Raw genomic sequence first — 24,781 nt, forward strand, 5'->3', positions numbered from 1 at the left:
GAGGCAGGCCACCACCTGACTGAGATTAACCATTAGCATAGCAAGGGAGGTGTGACCAGGAGCAGGTGTGACCAGAGGCAGGCATGACCAGGATGGAGGTGTGACCAGGAGCAGGTGTGACCAGGAGAGGGCGTGACCAGAAGAAATTATGAGCAGGTGATTGTGTGACTTAAGAAGTTATGACCAAGAAAGGATGTGACCAGGAGGCGGCGTGACCAGGGGGCGACTCGACCAGGAGTTACATGGAGAGAATATGACAAGGAGAGGGCATGACCGGGGGAGGGCACGACCAGGGGAGGGCACGACCAGGGTAGGGCACGACCAAGGGAGGGCACGACCAAGAGAGGGCATGAAAAGGAGAGGGCACGACCTGCAGAGGGCACGACCAGGAGAGGGCGCGACCAAGGAAGGATATGACCAGGAGAGGGCACGACCAGGTAGGGCATGACCAAAACAGGGCACGACCAGGGGAGGGTACGACAACAGGAGAAGGTAAAAGTAGGTCAGAAGAGAGGCAGTGAGGGCAGGTGAGGGCAGAGTCAGGTAAGGGCAGGAGCGGGTCGAGGCACGCCTTGGGAAGGTGAGTTAGGGACGGGCCAGGCAGCTGGTAACCTCCCGGGGTGTCGATGCGCCAGGCCAACAGTGTAACTTGGGACGCGGGCGGGGAAGGTGTGGTGGAGCACTGCCGCACATCACGGTTAGTTACTCCTTCCTCTAACTCTTTCCTCGGTCATTCTTGCTCTTCCTTCCCCCTCCCACCCCCTCCCCCACCGTGTCGCTCAGGCGGTCGGTCGGAGGAAGTCATCCTCATCCTCCCTACCACCTTGACACAGTGTTGCAAGCCATGGGGAGAGTCCTCCTGAAGCCTCATGACCCTGTGTCATGAGGACCCCGCAGACAGCGCTAAGGCGCTGAGACGTTTCACCTTGGGCGAGAGTGGCTGTGCGCAGTGGAACGGTCGTGGAGGCAGGTGCTCGCTGGCTGACTGGCTGATCCCTCATGTCACCTGCTTGCTGTGCCTGGGCGATACCTTGGCCACAGCGCTACCGCTCCAGTGGTCAGTTGCTCTTAAGGTACTGTGGAGAGAAGCACGAGCCTCTTAACATACATACACATCGGTCTGAGTTCCCTCTCCAGTCCAGGCTAGTATACTCCACCCAGCCATTAGAGCTTCGTCGGCATTTGAGTCGGGTAGAAAAGAGGAAGATTAGTTACGATGTCAGTCGTTGATTTCACGAACAGCTGATTCACCTTCTTTTTTATATTATGTTTTTTGCGTTTGCGTGCAGAATGCGAAGAAGGCAGCAATCTCTGTGTCTGTTGACAGTGTTTATGAATATGTGACAAAGCTGACATTTGTGGTCGCGTCCGTGATAACTTCATTGTGATGACACAGCTTTAATCGACTAGTTATGGCAGTGTCTTGTAATCCCCCAGTGAAAAGATTTTTCTAACCCCCCCAGCGAGAGGACAGTTTGTAACCCCCAGCGAGAGGACCTTTTGTAACCCCCCAGCTAGAGGAAATTTTGTAATCCCTAACGAGAGGACCTTTTGTAACCTCCCCCCAACCCCACCGAGAAAAACCTTTTGTAATCTCTCATGAAGAGTGCCTTTTGTAATCCCACAGAGACAAGACCTTTAGTAATCTCCTAGGGAGAGGACCTAGCCATTGTTGCTACTACTGCCCTTCTTGTACTGTGCTCCCTCGTAATCAGAAAGCATCAATTTTCATATCAACATCTTGGATCCTTGTTCTAATAGCTGTCGTGCATTTATATTTTCAAGGCATTTCCTTCAGTTGAAGAACAAAACTCACCCAAGTTTGAACTTTTGGACAATTATGTGGTCTACATCCCACAACCACGTGATGCCATAGACTGCCACAGATTCAGACTTTTTCTTTATTCACCCAAGAGTCTACTTTAGTTCAGATCTAGTACCAAACGTTCGACTAGGATAAAAAAAAAAAAAAAAATTGACACGTGCCGAACTATAATGTGAATATTTGGTTCCAGGGCAAGTCACCTACACTGCCACACACACACACACACACACACACACACACACACACACACACACACATACAGAGAGAGAGAGAGAGAGAGAGAGAGAGAGAGAGAGAGAGAGAGAGAGAGAGAGACTGCCTCTCAAACTTTGGTTTCCTTTTCCCATCTACCACCTAGATCTCTAAAGACCAACTTATATCCCCTGTGAAGTACCATGACTATGTATCGGCTTCAAATGATCCACACTAGTCGTCAAGTCGTCCAGTGAAAGTGGATGCGATTCTCTTCGATGGTAGGAGGGGAGGGGTTGGGATTGGTAACAGGATGCGCGACATGTCAAAATGTCATTGACTCTCTCACCAACGCGGATGACTCGCATATGTGCGGCAAAGGTTAGGGAGGTGCTGTGTGAAGTGCACTTCGATCTTGATGGTGTCAAGGAACACCGTTCGTAGAGTAAAACATGTGTTTTTGGAGTGTTCATGGGAAGAAGGTCCAGCAAAGTGGTCCTTTCTGAGGTCCTAGGTATCCCATAATGCAGGATTTAGGACACCCTTAACATTACTCCATGTGGAGGGGATAACGTAAGGGGTGCAACGGTTAGCCTCAATCTTCTTTTTTTTTTTCCTTACCCATGGACTTCTGTTGTGGCACCACGAGGCGGTCATGCTATGTTGTTTGTGTTGCTAGGTCTTCGCTCTATACCTCTGCAGGGCCAGAAACGTGAAATATTAGAAAAAAGGTTTAGTGTGTGGAAACTTTAAGAAGTGACTTGAAAGTAATGATAATTGGGGACACACGGGACGAGACGGGCAGCTGCACCCAACCAGCAGCTGCAACCACCGAGCTACCAGCTGGACGGCCAGCTGCGTCCTTCGTCCACGTCAGGTCCTGAAGCCCACTGAGCCCGTACACCACCACCTGCCGTTAGTGCCCTTGTACAATGTGGCCGCTCCTCCTGCAGTTGTACCGGGACAGCTGGACAGTGGAGTACGAAACAGTTGATCTATTCAAGTGAACTTTACAAGACAGAAATTTGTGACTGTGAGCAAGCTATTAGATACCTGAGCAGCTGAAGGTTGTTTTTGAAGAGTGAGTATTACTTATATACCTTAACATCTAAGAGGCGGATCTGATCGTTGTCCTCCTCAGTGAAATGGGTCACCTAAGCAAAAGAGTTTTATTGTATTTAGAAAACAAGGACAAGCGCGGAGGCAACGGTATGCAACGAGATCCGTAATTGAAAGTAAGACGATTCTGTTCTGATTTCAATCAAGGAAACAGATGAGAGTGATCATGCCTGCTAGGGTGCCAGCTGACCTCGGATAATGTTTGGATTCCTGACTGTGTACCTTACAGGATCAGCTGAGGGTGAGGCACAGACAGAGGGTAGAGTGAATTACGTCAAAAATGTCGTCGCTCTTGAGTTGTCAGAGGGAACACGTTCGCCTGACTATTCCAGGTCTAGTAGTGTAACGAAGTCCAGTAATGATTACAGTGACAGCGTTGACTGATAATGAAATGAAATTAACCATACTCAGCAGTAACAATCATGATCGTGTTAGTACTAATAGATGTATTAATGATGGGTAAATCAAGAAGTGATTTGAAATCAGATGCACAGTGGGGAGCGCAAACGTTTCACACATTACATGCTCCGAAATCCGATGAGAAACATCGGCAAAATTCTTCATCATACGTGAATACTCGTGTTAATCTATGGCCACAGTTGGAGTACTTGTAAGGAGTGAGGATAAATTCGTACTGCAAGGACAGAAGTGAATTCAAATTCAGCGCGAACTGACGTAACACGCAGTTAATCCAACTGCGCACCCGACAGCGCATCTTAATCTCAACCACTGACTTAATAAGCAAAACAAAACGATCCCGGAAGCATCCTTATTCCATTTCATATCGCGAACGTTCAGTATACTGACCTAATGAAAACACAGACCTTTTAAGGAGTAAAGTTTAGAGATAAAAGTTTGTTTTTTGTCCTTCGCTTCATCTATACCTTTGCCAGCCTGTTGAGTGAGGGCGGCGCGCGCGCGTTGCCCCTTGCAGTTGCCAGACATGCTAGGCAAGACGGGAGATAGTTGCCTCTACCTCCACTCGCTCTTGATGGCCTTCCTACAGCTAAGCACATCTTCACTGCTGTGCCACACCACCACAGAGGATCTAGTTTTTGCCGCCGTGTCCCTTATGAATATAAGCCAATGCTTCTTGCTTGGAGGAGAGAAGAGGTTCGATGCAGCGCATTAGCATCCACACTGGTCGAGCGGGACGAGCATGTCCGGTCACTAGGTTACGCAGAGGGATGGGTATCAAAGGCAACGAAGAGATGAAGAATATAGAGAGAGGTGGCGAGTGCGCCGTTTGGAATAGTGACAACCCTGTAGCGGGTTAAAGGGCGGTCAAGAACGTTGCACTGGGGATGAGCAATCATTAATGGGGAGTGTAGTATGATAGTGGTGGATGGTGAAGCCGAACACACCACCACCAATACACTCCCCACCTCCACCACCACCATATCACTCATGACTTCCACAGCCACCATCAACATCTTGTTTTTCAACACATCAGTGCAACAGTCTCAACAATTATTATCAGTCACCATTTCTTGCATCAACACTTCATTTACATTAGTAGCAATCAAATACATTCAAGAAGCTATATTATGATTACAATGACAGCTATAATCACTAGTTGTGATCACAACGAGAACTATAATATGCTACTAGAGTATGGTTGTCGTGTACCTATTATTCGCCAAAGTTGCATTAGTTCCTGTAGTAATTCAACAGCTTGCATGCGATGGCACGATCCTTAAGCGCGTCAGTACGACCCTTGAGCACGTCGGTACGATCCTTGAGCACGTCAGTACGATCCTTGAGCACGGCGGTACGATCTTTGAACACGATACGAACTCTTCGCACGGTAGTACGATCACTGAGCACTTCAGTACTATCCCTGAGCACGACGATACTGCTCCTGGCCGTGGCGAAGCGACTCTTGAGCAAGACAAACCCCTAAGCACGGCGATACAACCCAAAGCATGCCGGCGAGGCCTTTGAACGTGGTTACGACCCTTGAGCACGACGTTACGGTGGTCTTACCCTTGAACCCGACGGTACGACTCTTGTCCCACGTCCCCCAAGGGATCTAGAGGTCATAAAACTAATTAGAGCTTAGATCCAATAGTTCCGGTTAACCCTTTAACCCTCCTTTAGCACTAAGGCACGAGCCTCGGATATGATCGCCTGGCCCTTCAACTGATCCATAAAGGTAGGGAACAGCGCTAGGCTATCATGCCCATATTACGTGGTCAAAACGTTACGAGCTGAGTGACTGGAGTTATGCAAATACAAGGGAATAGGAAAAGTTACGAAGAATTTGAACGCACATGTAGTATATTATCGCACACTTACAGAGTTGGTCACTCGCCATGTATGTGGACGGTAAATATTGTTTGGCAAGTTGCAGGGGTTGGGTTATGGCCTCCACCTATACGTTACATGTAAAATTCTTCACAGGCTAGGTCAGTTATTATATATGATGACAGCAGTTTGGTAACAGCGTTCGTTGTTCATCTATTCTCTGCTACCAAGTGTTCCATGGTATCATTTGCTGTAGAGAAAGTCTTTATCATGAGCAAGGATAGGGGGATAGATTCAGTGCTGGGTAGGGCAGTGGAGCAATAAAGGGTTGAAATGTGATGAGTCGGAGAGCAGGGCATTGCGGGGATAGTCAAGGTAGGAGGCGAAGGTCAGACCATGAAGGCCTGTGGGAGGGAGGACTGAGGGAGAGGGTTAGGGGCTCGTGAGAAGGGGTGAGGGAGAGAGCTTGTGGATGGGAGGACAGAGTGAATGAGCTAGTGGACGGGAGAGCAGAAGGAGAGATGTGGGGATTGGTGGGCAGGGGTGAAGGGCAGTGACACCAGGGATAGGCAGACCCTGGCCAGTCATAGCCAATCAGTGACCCGTATTAAAGACACGCCTGAGGCCCAGCCAACCAGGAGGCGGCCACCTGTGGCCATCTGATCCCCGGCTCAGGTATCCGGCTTCAGGTCTTCCTCCTACAAGGCTGAACCAATCAGGAGGCGACGTAGGCAGAGAAGACAGAGTGGCTCAAAAGTTCGGACTCAACCTTTAGTTTAAGAAATCCTCAAATTTCACATCAATATATAGCAAAAACATTCGCCTATAAGCACGGGGTACTCATGGCTATCTTTACGCAAGTTTATGACATGAAATTTGATAATGTGTTGTGTGAAAGGTTGATAATGAATTCCTACCCGTGTTGCTGGATTTCTCAGCCACGCTATAGATGTGCGGACCATCATGAAAGATAAACCTGAAGAATATGCCTCTTCTAATAATGCAATCGAATGCAATACCAGAGAAAAGCAATTTGAAGATATCAGATGTTCCTGATGCATCGAGAGAGATTGATAAGGAAGTTATGCAACTGAGAGCATACAACAAAAGGGCATGAACAATAGAGCCCAATATTCATATCTGACTACAGCTTTCGTCCATCACTTCATGCAGGAAGAATTTTTGGACAATCCTCAACCATTCTTTCGTAACACTGAGGGTCAAAATAAAAGCAGTAAAGCGAGATCGGTGTCTTTCATGGTGTGTGACGTAGGGATATAGTTTCTCCAGGAAAAACTCCTGTGGGGAAGTAGTTAGCGTTGCTGACGATGAATCACGCGAGGGCCCACCGGGAACGAATTCTGGTGAGGGCAATCGCCTCACAGCCAACCCAGTTTTCCATTATTCATATATATATATATATATATATATATATATATATGAGAGAGAGAGAGAGAGAGAGAGAGAGAGAGAGAGAGAGAGAGAATCCAAGATGCCACTATAAAGACAAGAAGCATTTATAATATGGGTCACACAGGCCTCGCCACTGTTTCTTTTGTCTATCATTCTTCACTCACAGAATCTTTGCTGTTGGTCTAAGAGATATGAAACTACACTCATCTCTTAACTCTCACATAGTCTTTGCAGTTGGATGAAGAAACATGAAACATAAATTATCAAGGGCTTGTAATTGCACTTGGAGAGCAATGTTGAACTGTCTGTAATGGAACGAATTAAGGTTTTAATGATTTACAGCGCAGAATTATTATGGTAATGATGGCTAAGAAAGACGATAGCCTCGGGACTAGCGTTGATAGATGAATTAACTTATCTGACTACAGTTTGCCTTAATGCACTGTCTTGTTACTTGATGGCATCGAACCTGCTGCGGACATATATGTTAAACTGTTGGACTCGGTAGCCATTAAAGCGAATGCGCCTTAAACATCACACCAGCACAGCTGCATGAAGGAGGAATTTTTGATAATAGGGATCAAAACGGAAAGTGCTCCTAGATCGTGCAAACCAACCAACAACCAACAAAGTTTTTTTCTTCTCGTTTGGTAATTCAACAGATCATCGTACAACTCACTGCGGCTCCGACAACCGACTGCTCTGCCGGGCGCACGATACCAACTGCGTTAGTCCAAGTTAATGAAGGTTTATGGTTTTAAGATTATGTCAGACATCCGTAAAAGGAATTCATTTTTTCCCCCGACTGATGGTTACAAAATTACGTTGAGGGCTTTGATGACCGTGGTAATGGATAGGCCAAGCCAAAAAAACTAACCAGAGATGCCATTGCGTCCTACGTCCTACAGGTAGACTCCCACTCGAGCTGCTGTTACCCAGAGTAAATTGGTGTCTGTCCGCATGCGTACCACGGATACCAAGCCAGCCAATAGTGATGACATGATATGGTGTATAACGAACATGCGGAACAGTAGTTAAATTAATGTTGGTTACAAAATAATCATACCAGTTGCTGAATATAGTGATAGTTATCTTGATAGTGTAGAGGAATTTTGTACTGGCAACAGCGAACTGCAATCGTGTCAGTGTTGCATCTGATTGCTCAAGGGTTCGAACTAAACATACACAGGGGTTATTATCGTCGTTAATTATAGTCGTACCGTCGTGCTCAAGAATCGAACCGTCATGCTAAGGATCAAACATCTGTTCCCAAGTGATATATCGTTCAGGAGTAGTTTCACAACGCATTGTTGTTGCTGTAGAGACGATATTACAATGTTTTCGTTTGACAATTACTGGCACTGGTTCTAGTAAATATATTCGTGCGAGTTATTCTATGTCCATAGTGTGTTTTTCTCTCTGCATTAACTATTATTTTACCTAACTTCTCAGCGCACAATAAGCATATAATAGAAAAATCCCCATGAAAACTGACAGGAAACGAAATAAAACTAATGGATAACTAAATACAAGTAATTACGTTTGTTGTGAAATGTTCTGACGGTCATAACAATCAATGAGGACCTGTGGAACAGTTTGTGACTTGGACGTTTTGAGTTAATCACCCCTCCAGGCTGCATGAGATGCTATATCTGTCTTCTGTTTTTTGTACCTCCCTGCCTTGTGATCAGGTGATTTTATCGCCTCGATTAGTTGGACCTATTCACTCTGACTAGTTATCACATTACAAAACCAATGTTGCTTAAAGAAGTGATGTGTGTGGTAGTAGGTTAGAGATAACAGCCCTCTTGTTTATACCAGCGTCAGCGTCGTCATTGATAATCATAGAAAACAAGGAGGTACACTGTTTAACGAAAATGTTTATATTTTTTTCTCTTTCATATTGTATCCTAAAACGTATTTGAAGCTAGCCTGGCACCCAAATAAAAAGGGTCAGAGGTCCAACAAAATATGTTTCACTGTCTTCGAAGATCACACCTCCCTGTAATATGAATTTATATAATATCTATGTTACCCCATTAATGGTTATCAACAGTTAAAGGTCAATTTTACCTAAGAACACTTTGTAACATTCTCAGGATATTTATGTAATATGATTATTGAAAGTTTACAATCTTCCAAACAGACTTGTTTATAATGAGTTTTGTGTTAATTCATATTAAACGCATTAGATTTTTCGTTTCATTTAAAGAGATTTGCCCGTTTTCATAACATGCGTGGATAGAAGTAGAAATGTTTATCGTTATTATAACTATTATGATTATCATCTATTATCACTGGCGGAAGCAGTGTTAGTGAAGTCTCATTGTATATATATATATATATATATATATATATATATATATATATATATATATATATATATATATATATATATATTTACAATGAGACTCTATCGTCCTAAAAAAAATCTTAAAGTCCTGAAGACGGTGTTAAAAATGTTCGATTGGTGGTTATAACTTGACGCTGACGGCTTAAAAGACTCTCAGCTGATAGAACTAAAAAGCCGAACCAACCAAAAGTGGCAGCAAAGGGTGTAACACTATAACACTATCAGCGGCGGTAACAAGAAGAGCAGTGGTACTACTAGTCCCACCAGCAGTTATGAGAACAGAATATTAGGTATTCAAACGAACACTTACAAATATCTTTAGCTTACATAGTATTCCCATGGAAACGGTGATCGTATTGGCAGAGCGAGGGCACACGGGCGCCCAAAAGCTATAAGTGTTGCAGGAGAGATCAAGTGGTGAGTGTGGTGCTGTGCTGGCGATTATTGGATGGGCTGGGGAGAGGTGGGTAATCGTACGTGTGCCTCATTCTGAGGAACCTGTCAGCCTAGTAGAGGTCACGAGAGTCACACGTCTTTGTTGGTCGGCTGAGGAGACTGCCAGGCGACGGAGACGTTGGTGGGTAGCGGAGTGTAAGGAGGGGATTACCTCTTGCAATGACTACCAGTTGTGGAAGGGGGTAAGGGGAGGGGGAGGTATGTCCATCTGTAAACACGACTGCACGATCCTTAAGCAAGACGGTACGCGAGGGTCGCACCGTCTTGCTTTCGGATCGCACCGTCGTGCTCAAGGACAGTACCGTTATGCTTAAAAGTTTACGTTTTGTTTGTTTGTTTGTTTGTTTTTTGTCGTAGCATAGAAAAACTGCAACTGCTTCCCTCAAACGGAGCCTCGGTTATCTCCCCTATGAATTGTTCACCGTTGCAGTACAATTTATTTATCCACAGTGCATTAATTACGATACACACAGATGATTATGTCTCTGATAAGAAAATAATAGAAAAAGGAATCCAGGTGTGAACAGGAGATTGTTTAATTGTGTAATCCGAGAGATCTGCTGCACATGCAAATGACATGAACGTCGCAACATGTGAAGTGATAAAAGATAATCCTGCTTTTGTCCCTAGGCTGACCGAGTGGTGTCATATTTATATGTTTGTCCGACTCTCTGTTTTTAATGTTATTCCAGGTGTTTAAATGCAGATTTGTGTGTGTGTGTGTGTGTGTGTGTGTGTGTGTGTGTGTGTGTGTGTGTGTGTGTGTGTGTGGGTGGGTGGGTGGGAGTTTGTGTGTTTGGGGGGGTGGGAGTGAGTGTGTGTGTGTGTGTGTGTGTGTGTGTGTGTGTGTGTGTGTGTGTGTGTGTGTGGGTGGGTGTGTGGGTGTGGGTGTGTGTGTGGGTGTGGGTGCGTGTGTGTGTGTGTATCTTCTCGTGAGCACGTTCGTATAAGTATCGTATGCGGTTTGATTTCAACATGTAATGAGTTAACCTTAGGGCCCTCCGGTTTCGTGTGCTTCACTGGTGGGAATCCCATGTCTGATGGCTTTTTGTATCCTGTTTTAAGACTGTTGCCGAGCACATGTCTTGTACCTCACGATGTCTGTTATACTGACGAACAAATCAGCTGGGGTGGGATCATTTGGTGGTGCATTCCGGAGTGCATACGTCAGCGGAGAACCGAAGTCTGTAAAGGTGTTGGTCCTCGATATCTGTGTCCCAGGCACAGATAACTTATCTTCCGTAGCCGCACAAGACTTTGCCTTGGTGGAACCCTGACCTTACTGAAGAACCTTAGAAAGGGAGGCCCAAGGAATACTGTGTGATGTCTCTCAAAAGGAGAGTGAGGTAGAGGAGTGGGTCTTGTGCAGCTCCCCCACCAGAGGGTGCGGTGCACGGGTAATGAGGAGGAGCGGAGAACGTAAAAGGATATCACTTATACGCTACGAAGTGCGCGGGTAATGTGAAGGAAAAGCGTGACGGTACCAGAGGGTGAAAGAGAACGAAGGTGGAGAGAAAGATGTCACAAAAGCACTGCCAGTCAGCGAACTGTGAAACCGTCGAAGGATAGTGTGCAAAAAAAGCCTCACTGATACTCTATGATATGTGAAGGTGAAGGAGTCATACAGTGCGAGGAAGATCGTGGGCTGTGCGCGGTGAGGGAAACTGCGACGGCTAGAGGGGCTTCATGTTGTATCCCTCCTGACTCCAGACGTGTTCAGGACACACGTGCCCCATGCTCGAGTGTTGCTCAACCTAGCTCTACCCTGCCTCTGCTCAAGTCACCTCGACCCTCACCCTGCGACTGTGCCCCGAGAGACAGGAGGTTACAGTGTGTGTGTGTGTGTGTGCCCGAGAGACAGGAGGTGTGTGTGTGTGTGTGTGTGTGTGTCTGGTATAACCGATGTGCCAGTGCCAACACTGACAACACTTCTAAGAACAGACCAAAAGGAAAATCAAACACCAACAGCACTCTATTCGTCATGAAGAACAGACGGGAAAACGTAATGTATTGCCACGTTTAATGCGGAACGAAAGTATTTGGAAACTCGCAAATCGTAGAGACTCATATTATGACAGAAATTGAAAAAATATCCCAATTCAAGTACGCCATTAAGCCAAATTTGGGGGGCAGGTGGAGGGCATCGTTTATCAAGCATAATGAAGGGCGTATTCAACAGATTATCAACTGATGGAGGTAAAGCATTAAAAGCATTATTCATAATCTTCAGTATGGCTTTCACCTACAATGACGACGGTGGACATAAGAGTACAGAAACTTGATCAGACGAGTTTGATACCAACAACCAGATGATTTCCATAGTTTACAAAGAACACGTCTTGAGAGTGTTCTAAACAAGAACGCTACATATAGGTATGTAGGGTCATTTGTAGAAACCTAGGCTGCATACAGGTATACATCTTACATGGATATACTTCACATAGGTATGTATACGGTGCATAATGGTATAGCTATATAGGCTATTTGAACATATGTAAGCAGCAAACAAGTATATGCTACATAAGGATATAAACGCCACATGAATGTATATACGCAGCTTACAGAGATGTACGGTATATACAGACATATGTATCGCTCACATATGCTGCATACAGGTATATACATTGCAAATATAAGCTGTATAATTATATATATAATGTGAACGATTATCAACACTACATGTAGATATATATACGCTGCAAACAAATTTATATATATATATATATATATATATATATATATATATATATATATATATATATATATATATATATATATTTCCCTGGGGATAGGGGAGAAAGAATACTTCCCACGTATTCCCTGCGTGTCGTAGGAGGCGACTAAAAGGGAAGGGAGCGGGGGGCTGGAAATCCTCCCCTCTCGTTTTTTCTTTTAATTTTCCAAAAGAAGGAACAGAGAAGAGGGCCAGGTGAGGATATTCCCTCAAAGGCCCAGTCCTCTGTTCTTAACGCTACCTCGCTATCGCGGGAAATGGCGAATAGTATGAAAAAAAAAAAAAAAAAAAAAAAATATATATATATATATATATATATATATATATATATATATATATATATATATATATATATATATATACATATATATATATATATATATATATATATATATATATATATATATATATATATATATATATATATATATGCGGCATAGAGGTATATACGTAGATAGACCGAGGTATGCTAAATACAGGTGTATGAAATAATTGACACTACATCCTCGCACAGGTGTTTTTACCGATATTATCTGTTGACACCCATTTCCTCACCCACATACCTCCCGGTCTGGATCTGTTAGCTACACCTGCCTCTCTCTCTCTCTCTCTCTCTCTCTCTCTCTCTCTCTCTCTCTCTCTCTCTCTCTCCAATATTTTTTTCATTTTAGCCAAGAAAAATAGCATCTTCAAACCGCTAATCGCATGCTGACCATATAAAAAAGATATTGCTTGTCTCTTTCTGGTAACAAAACACTAACCGGGTATTTAAAGATAACGGGAGTCGAACCACTGTCCTTGATTTGCCGGTATCGTCTCCTTTTCTGCTTGTTCGCCGCGGTAAATGCCGTTTTCTTTCAATTTCTCTGGGTTTGTCGTAGAAGGTCTCCTGTTCTGCTATGTTGCATCACCCGAACAAAGCCTAGTACTAGTAAATATTATTTTTTTTCTTTTTGTACAGGCTTGGCTACGCTACACTGGCGTTAACATCCTTAACTTAAAGCCTTAGTATTTACTAAAATGTGACAACTTGAAAGTCTTGGTGATGCGAATATTAATAATCTGCAACGAACATACTGATTCTAATACGAATCATACATGACAAGCACGAAATGTCTTCTGGAAACAGAGCAGTTCTACCAACACCAGGACACTACTACTACCAAGACGACTGCAACACTGACAACACGACACTGACAGCCTACCATCCCGCTGGAAAAGACGTGTCACTGAATCAACACCAGATCTGTCAGAATGATTGTCGCAGACAACACACTTACTCCTCCAACAATGCAGTAATTGTGCGAGAAACGCAACAGCTAAGATTAAATAAAGATTAAACGGATTAAGCAGATATTCTCATGACGGCACGGAAAACGAAAAAATTCTGCTGATAACACAATAATTCTGTGGACAGCACGACAGTTAACATCATAATTCTACCAAAAAACAATAACGCTCTTGGCAGTTCACCGTTGCCAGGAACTCAGAATAGCTCTGCTAAATCCTACTGACAACACAGCAATGTCAACAGAGAACCTTGCTGACATCATCAGCATAGCAAGCCTCGGACTGATACCTTCTCGGATGATAAAACTATAAGAGAAAATATTCTTGACAACACCAACTGCCTCACATAACAATACAGCTGCTGACATCACTTCCACCACAACAACGCTGCGGACAAGACTGTGACTACAGTGACAACATGATGATAATAACGTCGCCCCGTTTTTTATAACGTCTTTATTCCGGGCGACAACAGACCAGGATCGCGGTCGGTCGCGCGCGAGACAAGCGTAGCATTTGTAATGTCCAGGCCACAATAGACGGGAGTAATGTTTGAACGCTTGAGCACGACGATACGATCCTTGAGCACGACGATGCGACCCTCGAGCACGACGCTACGACCTTTGAGCACGAGGATGCGACCCTCGAGCACGACAGTACGACCCTTGAGCGTGACGGTGCGACCTTTGAGAACGATGATACAATCCGATCAGATGGAGATAGGCTTTCGCTAAATTGTTTCTGATGGAACTAGGTCAGAGTTATGCTAAGGTGCCAGAAGTTCTGGTCCGTTTCTTTATCTCTTTCACAAAAAAAAATATATATTTTATGCCAAAGCAAGCAAGAGTGACGATCCAGTTCATCCTGAGCTGGACAGTGCAAGTGATCTGGCTCATTCTAAACGAAACTAGAGCAACGATCTCGGGGAAAATGGTCCAGCTAGAATTCTTCGTTCGGTTGACATGAGTGGCTGTCATCCATGTCAAGCTTGGAGTAATCTCTCTCTCTCTCTCTCTCTCTCTCTCTCTCTCTCTCTCTCTCTCTCTCTCTCTCTCTCTGGGGAGGTGAAAGCAGTCCATTTTCCCCCCTCCCAGCTCAAGCCACCAACTCTCTCCTAACTGGAAAGCTTTCTGGTTTTTGTACATACCCATCAATTTTTTATTACTACATTCGCTTGCCTTGTAAATATTAAACATATAATTCATAACTATTACTTTTGCCTGCGTTTTGCAAACTGGTAACTGTTGAGCATGTAAACGATATTTTTTTTGCATCACTTTTGCTTCAGTTACTGTAAATTGGATGTTATGTAAATCACGAATTTTTCATTACATTAGCTTACGTTATTGTAAATTGCAGCTGAAGTACATAAGTGGCAGGTCGTTATTTTTCATTACGTTATTGTCAACAGGATATTGTGTAAATTGCTGGGATTTTTTTTCATTACTTTTGTTTATGGTACTATAAATTGGATGTTACATAAATAACTGACAAGTATTTGATAATTTTTGCTCACGTTATTGTAACGGGATGTTATGTAATTGGTGGAAAGATTTTTTTTTTTTTTATCAATTTCGCTAATGTTACTGTGAACGAACTGAGTGTTGCGTTTATGTTTGGCAAGTTTTGCCCTATTACTTTTGCTAACGTTATTGTAAATGGGATATATAAATAAACTATCTTTTTACTTTTGCTTAACCAATTGTTTGTAGACTGGATGTCACGTAAATAACAAAGTTTTTCATTACTTTTGCTATATCAATATTTGTAAAGTGGTTGATACTTTGTCTTTTTACATTCTTTATATAATGCGACGCTATTATCAACTGTGCTCAATCCTCCCGATATCCCTTCGGGTTTTCTTAAATACATTTTCTTTATTAAAGTCTCGACGTTGTAAACCAGAGCCTTCGGTAGGAAATGAATCTCTTTGTTCCCTATCATTTTTACACTGTCGTCGACCAGATATGTGATGCAAGTCTCACGCCGCGCTGGAAACCTGGGAACAAACCCATATCATCATCTATACATTTGTAGAAATTGCTGGTCTCTCCTAATTAATACACCCTAGGCATGTTTATTGCCCTTGATGGAATGCGGATTCAGCACCTTCGAAGCGTTAGAACGCGACCAATAAACTTCTCCACGGGCCAATACTGGCTACACTGCTTTTTGAGATTCCTAGCCTCAAGACAAATGCGCATAATGGTAATACATTAAATGATAACTTCAACAGTATGATGAACAGTATTTTCTTGTGAGGAGCTTCCAGTGGCACGGAAGTTCTTGGAAGAGACTGTATTCCCTTTCGTCAGCTAAGGACAATACAGCCTCGTCGTAACTTTCCACTCTCGATGTAACCACGGGCAGGTGGAATCCGGTAACACCTATTCATATATTTAGAGAAAGGGGTGTACCCTGAAGCGTATTCTGAGGATGGAAAGGTTAACGAGTTTTAATGATAGTGAAATCTAAATGAAATTGCTACATCCAAGCATCAAAAAGTTTCTCCATTACATATATTCGCATTTTATCAATTAGTTACTCAGCTTCTCCAGATAAGCTTTTATAAGATTAAAAAAATATAGGGCAAAGATAGTTCATTGTAATCCAGTAGCAAGTTCCAAGCGAAACAAATGTAATATGAAGAAATTACCTGAAAATAAGTACTCCCGTTGATATATTGTCTTGCCCGTTAACTCACCCTATTACAATTAAGTATAAAGAGTCGTTAACAACATTTTGGTTTTATAAAATCGTATTTACATAAACCACCTGAATATTTTCGAAGGTAAATCCAAAAGGATGGATATTTCACAGAAATCTCCATTCCACAGTGGAGGAACCAGAAAATTTGTAAACTTGTTACCGCAGCAAGACTTGCGACTTTGTATTGTGCCCTCACGAAATGGGCGAGTGTTCACTCTTACGGTTATCTTGAACACGCGAAGGTGTTCAAGACTTTACGACAGGTCGTTGCAAATTTTTCGTTGACGGCCTTCTTGATCCTGGCATTCGATACGCCTTATCTGATAACAAACTAACCATAACTTTAGAGTAAAGGAAAGGGAAGAACCCATTTTAAGACGTGGGGTCGTGTTAGGTTGAAGCCTGGTCAGGTATGCATAGATAAAAAGAGTTGCACCAACACACTGCATCCCAAGCTCTCTACAAGTTTCCTACTTTCTTTTTCGCCTTTTACCCTTCTCATAACTGCCACACTTCCATGAAGAACCTTTCGTCAAATCCACCGAAAAGGGGGAAAAACAAAATCAACTCTCAAAACCCGTCCCTCCAGCCACCTGGATCCGCACCTGGTATTATTGTAACGTGTTGAAAGAGGTCTTTTATGCTACACAGGGATGATTTCTCTTGGGGCCATAATGAAATCCTTTCCTTTCGTTCGTGGCCATAATAGTTTGATAAAAGCTACTCATTCTAGACTGCTGCATATATATATATATATATATATATATATATATATATATATATATATATATATATATATATATATATATATATATATTCTGGTTCTCAATGTGGTAAAACTGAAACACGAGCTCAAAGCTAGATGCTGGGTTGACGTAGCCTCACCACCAGCAAGTCCAACAGCAACACAAACGTCTTTTTCTAGAACGAACGTGTGTATAAATCCCTCGTCAACGGGTTTGAAAGATGTTACTGCGAACTCCATCCATAAGCATCGCTGGGGGTTTAAACCAAAGTAGCACTTGCAGCTGGTCCAGACGACCTTTAAAACAGGTTTAAGCATCGACTTTGGTTTCGTCACAAAGGCCTCCTGAGGTTTTAAGCCAGCCATTTTTCTATTCCCATTTCATCACAAGTTTGTCAAACCTGGCGAAAAAGGAAAAAATCTCTTCGTCTCGAAAATCAAATAGCTCTCTCTAGAAATTCGGTAGTCACCCATGTTAGTTTATATTGATAAATGAACAGCGAACAAGTCATTGGCATTACAACTATCAACAAAGTTTTCCAACAGGTTTGCAGGATTACGAAGCAATGGTAAACGTATCAATGAGCATGAACACCTAAAGTAATAGTTAACATACCAGTGAACATGAGAAGCTATGTTGAATATACCAGTGAGCATGAAAAGCTATATTGAACGTACCAGTGAGCATGAGGAGCTATAGTAGATATACTAGTGAGCATGATCTGTGGTGAACATACAAGTGAGCATGATCTATGGTGAACACACAAGTGAACACAGAGGCCTCGGTGAACACACCAGTGAGCATAGATCGTTCTATCCTAAGTTAGGGGTAAGGGTAAATCTAGAATGAAATTAGCTACAATGACCCTTCAAAGATTCAGCAAAGTTAACTACAACCGCCTTCATTCACTTACGAAAAAGAAATGCTTAGTAGAGTTGCCAAAAGATCAGTCTCATATCTATCAGCGAGCAGTTAATAATGAAGTGCAATATTACCTTCCAACCAAAGTTGAAGATGGATGGCTGATGGATAACATAGGCTTTCGTCCTAGCACCTGTCAGGGTCATAAGGCCGTTAACGTCGTTATAAATAACAATCGATGACCCTCAACACCTGCCTCTGATTGACGATGTACACGCTGTCGCATGTGGCCCTTGCGTGAGGGACAGTTTTGTAATAATATGCACAGAAAACGTTAATACTATGCACAGAAAACGTTAAGTTGGTTCTTTAGTTCCAACCGTTATCTTAGATTGCCAGGAAGCCCATACGAATGAGGGAGAAATACTAATAACAATGCCAAAAGTACAGCAACCTCACATTTCTCTCTCATTAGTTCTTCCACAGCGATGTAACTCACACTACACGGGGGACACGAAGTGGGTAACTCAACTAAAAAGAGAGCATAAAAGTCTTGGAGCAGGTAAACTCCAGCACAAAAAGAAAAAGGCACAAAAAATGTACAGGTTCTAGCTTGGTGGGAGGTGCGACAGCGTCCAGTTACCGTGGGAATCTTGGCTCCTTCCGAGGCATAATAACTCCTAATTATTATGTGTGTGTTGACTGGTATCAAGGGTAGCAAGTCGGTAACTGCATGTGATTATTTACCCAAGAAGGTCGCTAAGTACACACAAACACTCTCTCTCTCTCTCTCTCTCTCTCTCTCTCTCTCTCTCTCTCTCTCTGCACACATGTAACGTCAATAAACATGGACAGAACAGTTTCTTTGCTTATGATATTTGGCTGTTTGGAGATCCACCGTTTTTCTTTGGTTTGCCCTACGTCTGGAAGTTTTCCTTCGTTTTCTAGTTACCACACGGAAGACAAGTTTTCATTTAACTCTTTTTTTGTTTTATAACTTTAACGTACGCTTGTAGTTCTCATGTTTTCAATGTTAGGATTTGAAGGCTAATTCCTTGAGAACTGGCTATATTGTGAGAATCATAAGAGACGTACGATTGACCTCACCCTTCGAGCATTACTATATGACCCTCGAGTTCTAAGTGGTATTACGGCGTAGGGTAAGGTCATAGGTCATGCAGTCATACTTACATAACCCTAGACGGTATTCATAGCTTATCATACTGTCCCAAATACCTACATAAGCAGACGAATAATTGACGAACGAAATATTTGGAACCTCTTTAATGCATATATTTCTTTTGGTGACAGTTTAATTTTGATGTTTTCGAAATGTTCGTCTCTCAAGAATTAAGTTAAAACTTTCTGAAATATCTTTCAAGACGTCTGTCAAAAGCTATGATGTAAGTTACACGTAGAAAGAGCTTCCTATGGTTTAGAAGTCACCCATATGTTTACACACAAACACACACACACACACACATATATATATATATATATATATATATATATATATATATATATAACCGCACCAACTATCTATCTATCGTTCTCTTACACTTTCTCTTCACAATATCTTAGTTCTCATTAGCAAATGCATCATTTTTTCAGATCAGTTCATGTTTATTTCTAGCCAGCCAAACATGTCAGACACTTGTTCACCTTGACTTGCCATGAGGCGCCCTTTTTTTTTTTTTTTAAATGAACAAAGTTGTCTTGGTCGTATTTTCCCCAAACCCGGAAATTATAAAACACACCAATGGTATCTCCTTTTTGCCCTTCGATGTTTACTTCCTGAAGCCACCGATAGTCTTTTAATGATCATTTTCACAGTGATGAGGGGCGGATACAGGTGATCAACAATGAACTCGTAATGTCTCACCTACAGTGATTATTTTTTTTTTCTCTCTCTCTCTCTGGCAAATTATACCAATCAAAAAGAGTAATCGTTACATACGACCAAGCGTAATATAATTGTATTGGCTTTTTCATGGAGGGGCAGGGTGTGTGTGTGTGTGTGTGTGTGTGTGTGTGTGTGTGTGTGTGTGTGTGTGTGTGTGTGTGTGTGTGTGTGTGCGCGCGCGCGAGCGCGCTTTACGAATTTACTGAACAGTGAAAGTGTATAATTTTGACGCTTCAACGATCTGTGACACCTCTTCAGTAAGAGTTTATGACACATTTAACAGTCTATGACACCCCTTCAACAGTTCATAACACTTCCATTACTGTATGACACTACCTCAATACTCTGATAAATGACACCTCTTCAACAGTCCATAGCACTTCTATAACTGTATGACACATCTTCAACATCTATGACACCTCTTCAACTGTCTATATCATCAACGGTCCGTGGCGCCAGTTCCAACAGTCTGTGACACCTTTACAATGGCTGTGAGACTTCAACATATATGACGCCTTTTCAAGTGTAACACCCATTCAAAAGTCTATGACACTGCTATAACAGTCTATAACACCTCTTCAAAAGACTCTCTTCAGACACCAGCAGATCGCTGTAAGCCTCCCAGACACCTGTTTATGAGACTCGCTGGCAGACGAATGCTGATCGCCATGAGGCTTCCAGATATCTACTTATCGCTATAAGGCTCCCTAGACACCTGTTGATCGCTATGAGGCTCCCAGACACCTGTTGGTCGCTACATGGCTCCCTAGACACCTGTTGATCGCTATGAGGCTCCCAGACACCTGTTGATCGCTACATGGCTCCCTAGACACCTGTTGATCGCTATAAGGCTCCCCCGACACCTGTTGAACACTACAAGGCCCCCCAAACACCTGCTGATCGCTCTGAGACTGCTCAGACACCTGGTGATCACTATGAGGCTCCCTAGACACCTGCTGATCGCTGAGGCTCCTCAGGACAGCATGGAACGTTCCTGTGGACGGCTCGAGGCTTTCTTTTAACAGGTGTGAGCTACTCTCGACAGGCTGAAACTCCTCTTGACAGGTCGAGATGTCTCTGTACAAGTCGAGTCTTTTCTTGACAGGATGAGACTTCACTTGACAGACAGTCTCCTCTTACGCTGATACTCCACATGACAGGGTGAAACCCCACTTGACAAGCTGGTTCCTCCTAAGACAACTTTTGGGAAGCTAATATTTCACTTGAGAGGCTAAAAAGCCTTTGGATAAGCTGACTCCTGTTGACTCCATCTGACAGTTAGAGACTCATCTTGACAGGATGATGACTGCTGACAGGCTGCGAATCCACTAAACAGATTGGGATCCTCCTTTACGGACCGACTCCTTTTGACATACAATCATCTTGACAGTTTGAGACTCCTCTTGTCAAGCTGATACTCCCTTTGACAGGGTGGTGTCTCCCCTCAACGGGCTGAGTCTACCCTTGAGAAACTGAGTCATCCATTGACAGGGTGTCGTCACCCCTTTGACATGCCGTCTCCTCTTTGACTGTCTTCCACTGACTGTGTTATGGACAGGCTACGGCTCTTAGAACGAGACCTCTTCACAGGCAAACTCTTCCATGGACTATACAATTCCTCTTGACAGATTTTGCAACTCAATCCATACCAGCTGAGACTTTTGTTGACAAGCCGACATTGACAGCATCTCCTGACAGGCAGTGGGATAAAGCCTAGCTCCAGTGAAAATCTAAGGAAACATTGTCCCCGGTTTTGACATTTAGAAATGTGGGGAAAATCTTGCTTGTCCATCCACGTCACAATAACATTATTATCATTATCATTATTGTTATCGTTACCAAGTATCTAAAGAACACTACGGTCTGTTGCGGTTTGAATTTGTATCATTATGATCCTGATGATACTATGCTGGTCAGGTTGTTTTGTGTGTGTGTGTGTGTGTGTGTGTGTGTGTGTGTGTGTGTGTGTGTGAGAGAGAGAGAGAGAGAGAGAGAGAGAGAGAGAGAGAGAGAGAGTTTACCTTTGACCTTGTAAGAGTTAGGTAAACTGTCAGTGGTATCGAGGGTTTAGTACAGTGACGATGGCCTTTGCTTTGAGGATGAGGGTGTAATGAAGAAGAGTACAGTGACGGCAAAATGGTCCTTGTTAGATTTAGTACCTAGTATAAAGATAAGGGCATTGTGAAGATAGACAGGCCTTGAACCTAGCTTATCAAAAATAAGGGTATTATGAAGCTAGGCAGTTTAAAGGAGATAAGGGTACTGTAAAGATGAATGCGACTGAACATGAAAATGAGTGAGCCTAGGTTTAACCTAGCTTAACGGAAATATGGGTATCGTGAAACCGTGTATTAAAGATAAGGGTATTGTGAGAGTAGGGTGTACTGAAGATAAGGATGCAGTGGACCTATGGAAGTAGTAAAGAGGAAGATGAAATTGTAGAAATGAGGATATTGTAGGGAAGCAAAAAACGTAAGGAAACTAAGTTTGTAGAGAACACAAGGGTGTAGTGATGATAAGCTTGTTGTAAAGATAATAGTATGATGAGAACGAGTGAGTAGTGAAGATGTAGTTTAAGAGTAGTTGAGGCTGACACTGAGGATAGCCTTTTGAACCGACTCTGAAGATCATCCAGGCTACGTTCAAGCAGGCCATAAGAGCTAATATAAGAAATGAACAAAAGCATCACTCAAGACATTCCTTCCGACTGCTTGTAAACCAAATTGATAAACAAACCGAGTAGAATGATTACCGATGACACTTAACAGGGTATCACGATTAACATTACGCAAAACTATCATATCAAAATATCACAGCAAGAACCCATCTCAAAAACAAAACGACCATAAAGTACTAATACAGAGGAATTCAAATAGCAACAGACGATCGGTCCCTATCGTTGCTGTTGTGACAATGGAAGAGTTCAGAGACTCGTGTGGCAAGAGGAGAAAAGCATACATATGATTTATACAGGAATACTTGTCAAGTTCACATGAAAAAAGGAAACACAAATAACGTCAATCGTGGACTTGAAGCGATGCTCTAGATCAAGTCGGCTCTTAAACGCATCTACTGGTGTTGCTGTCAACCCCTCTAACTGGTAAATCATTCCATATTTCGACAATACTATTCTTCGCGTCATAAGAAGTAAAACGTTTGCTTACGAATTTGTTTTCGCACTAAGAAGAGTCCAGAAAAAAAAAAAAAAACTTTGAAAGCAGGACAATGTTACTATGGATCGAGAAATCCCGAGATGTTTTTGATATAAGGTAAAACGGATTCACTTGGTGATTTATGCGTATCATCTCTCTCTCTCTCTCTCTCTCTCTCTCTCTCTCTCTCTCTCTGATGTATGTGAAGTGACCATTCACAATAAAGATGCTTAAGTAGACTAAACCACCGTGGTTTCCAACTGGGGGTACATGTATAACTAGCAGTTTCCCACTAGGGTTACACGTATGACTAATGGTTTCCCACTGGGGGTACACGTACCACCAGTGGTTTCCAACTAGGGGTACACGAATCAGTGGTGGCACAGTAATACCGTGCAGACGGTGTGTTGTGGTAAAGGTTTCAATCGTAAGAAGAAAGGAACATGAAACTTTTCAAGCCAATGATTGTTGAAGAGCTCGAATTAGACACACAGTATGTATCTGCGTTGAATAATGTAATAAACCCAAGATTTAATCAAGTTCAGTGTAGTGTGATTGACTAAACTGACTCAATTGATCCGAGGCATTTCTGGTGAGCGCTTGTACAAGACTGGCAATCACACTGGTCTACATAGTGGGTCAGTATCTTTTCAGTACACCAGCCAAGTGCAGGATGAGCAAAACAAGAAACTTATTGTTGCATCCTCCACCTGTGTGACGTGCGATGGCGATGAACCCACGGCTCCAGAAATGTGACGGGAAACTGTGGTATGTTTACTGGGTCACTGTGTGAGGGAGAACTGCGTTGTCGGACCGGGCCTGTTATGTGGTTACGTTGAGGGCGAGAAATCACCTTCGGCGTGGTTATGTCAACAGAGTACAGTCTCATCGAAGAACTTCTCATTCCGAAAGGAGCCCTACCTTTCTCTGCTACTGGTGGGACCGCAGACTTGCAGAGAATCCCTGGAGGAAGTGGGTTCTTAGGAGAAGACCTCACGATGGTTTATGTTATGAGGTGTTAACAGCCCATAGTGTACTGTTTTCTGATGTTTTCAACACAGGGGTCTCTCTCTCTCTCTCTCTCTCTCTCTCTCTCTCTCTCTCTCTCTCTCTCTCTCTCTCTCAAACTATCCTCAGTGTTTTTCTCTCTTTATTCGAAGACAAGGAAAAATAGTGTATTCTGAGTCTGGATTGGGCTTCTGACAACAAACGCTCTAAAAGAAAAAATAAACATACACGAAACAAGTTAATCCAAGCTGCAGATTGCAGCATGTCCTCAAAATTCCAGTGGGAAATGACTTTAAGATGTCTAAAAACTGTACGTTTTTGAGGACAAACACGTACAAACAGTCAAGGTTCCACTCTTAGAACCACAGCAGAGAGCGATCGAAAGTCTTTCGACGTCAGGACAGTTACACACACACACACGCACCAGAAAAAGAAAATACTCGCTGGGAAAGTTCAAGTGCATTGAAAAATGATGTACAGAAGATACGAATAACATGACAAGGGTAAAAAAATGCTGCATTTGGCGTGTGCGAACGCCACCAAAACACGGAGTTTTGAAGTGTTCCTCTACATCATCCTCTCCCATGAGAACAAGCGTGGGTACTTTCAGTTCGAAGGCTTAGGGAAGGCTGGAATTGAAGTCGTGAAACTTATTGCGTAATATGCCGAGAAGACAATGAACAGGCATGTACTAATACTTTGCTCACACTTTCGTTCTAAGGCAAAAAATGAACAAGAAACACACACACACACACTTGTATGGGAGACGAACC

General features: G+C 43.0%; 1 protein-coding gene across 2 annotated transcripts in view; it reads left to right on the top strand.

Moving 5' to 3' along the window:
- The first annotated feature begins 628 nt into the window (after positions 1-628).
- The window catches only part of LOC139747237 (uncharacterized), a 37,413-nt gene continuing 13,260 nt past the window's right edge, over positions 629-24,781 (top strand). The window contains exon 1 of one of the 2 annotated variants that reach the window (XM_071659282.1): positions 629-697. The gene's annotated coding sequence lies outside the window, so the exon portion shown is untranslated. Of the gene's footprint in view, positions 698-785; positions 1,074-24,781 lie in introns of those variants that run through there. The other variant, XM_071659283.1, reaches the window with a different exon arrangement.

This window comes from Panulirus ornatus, chromosome 68 (assembly GCF_036320965.1).
Source record: "Panulirus ornatus isolate Po-2019 chromosome 68, ASM3632096v1, whole genome shotgun sequence".
Lineage (NCBI taxonomy): Eukaryota > Metazoa > Arthropoda > Malacostraca > Decapoda > Palinuridae > Panulirus > Panulirus ornatus.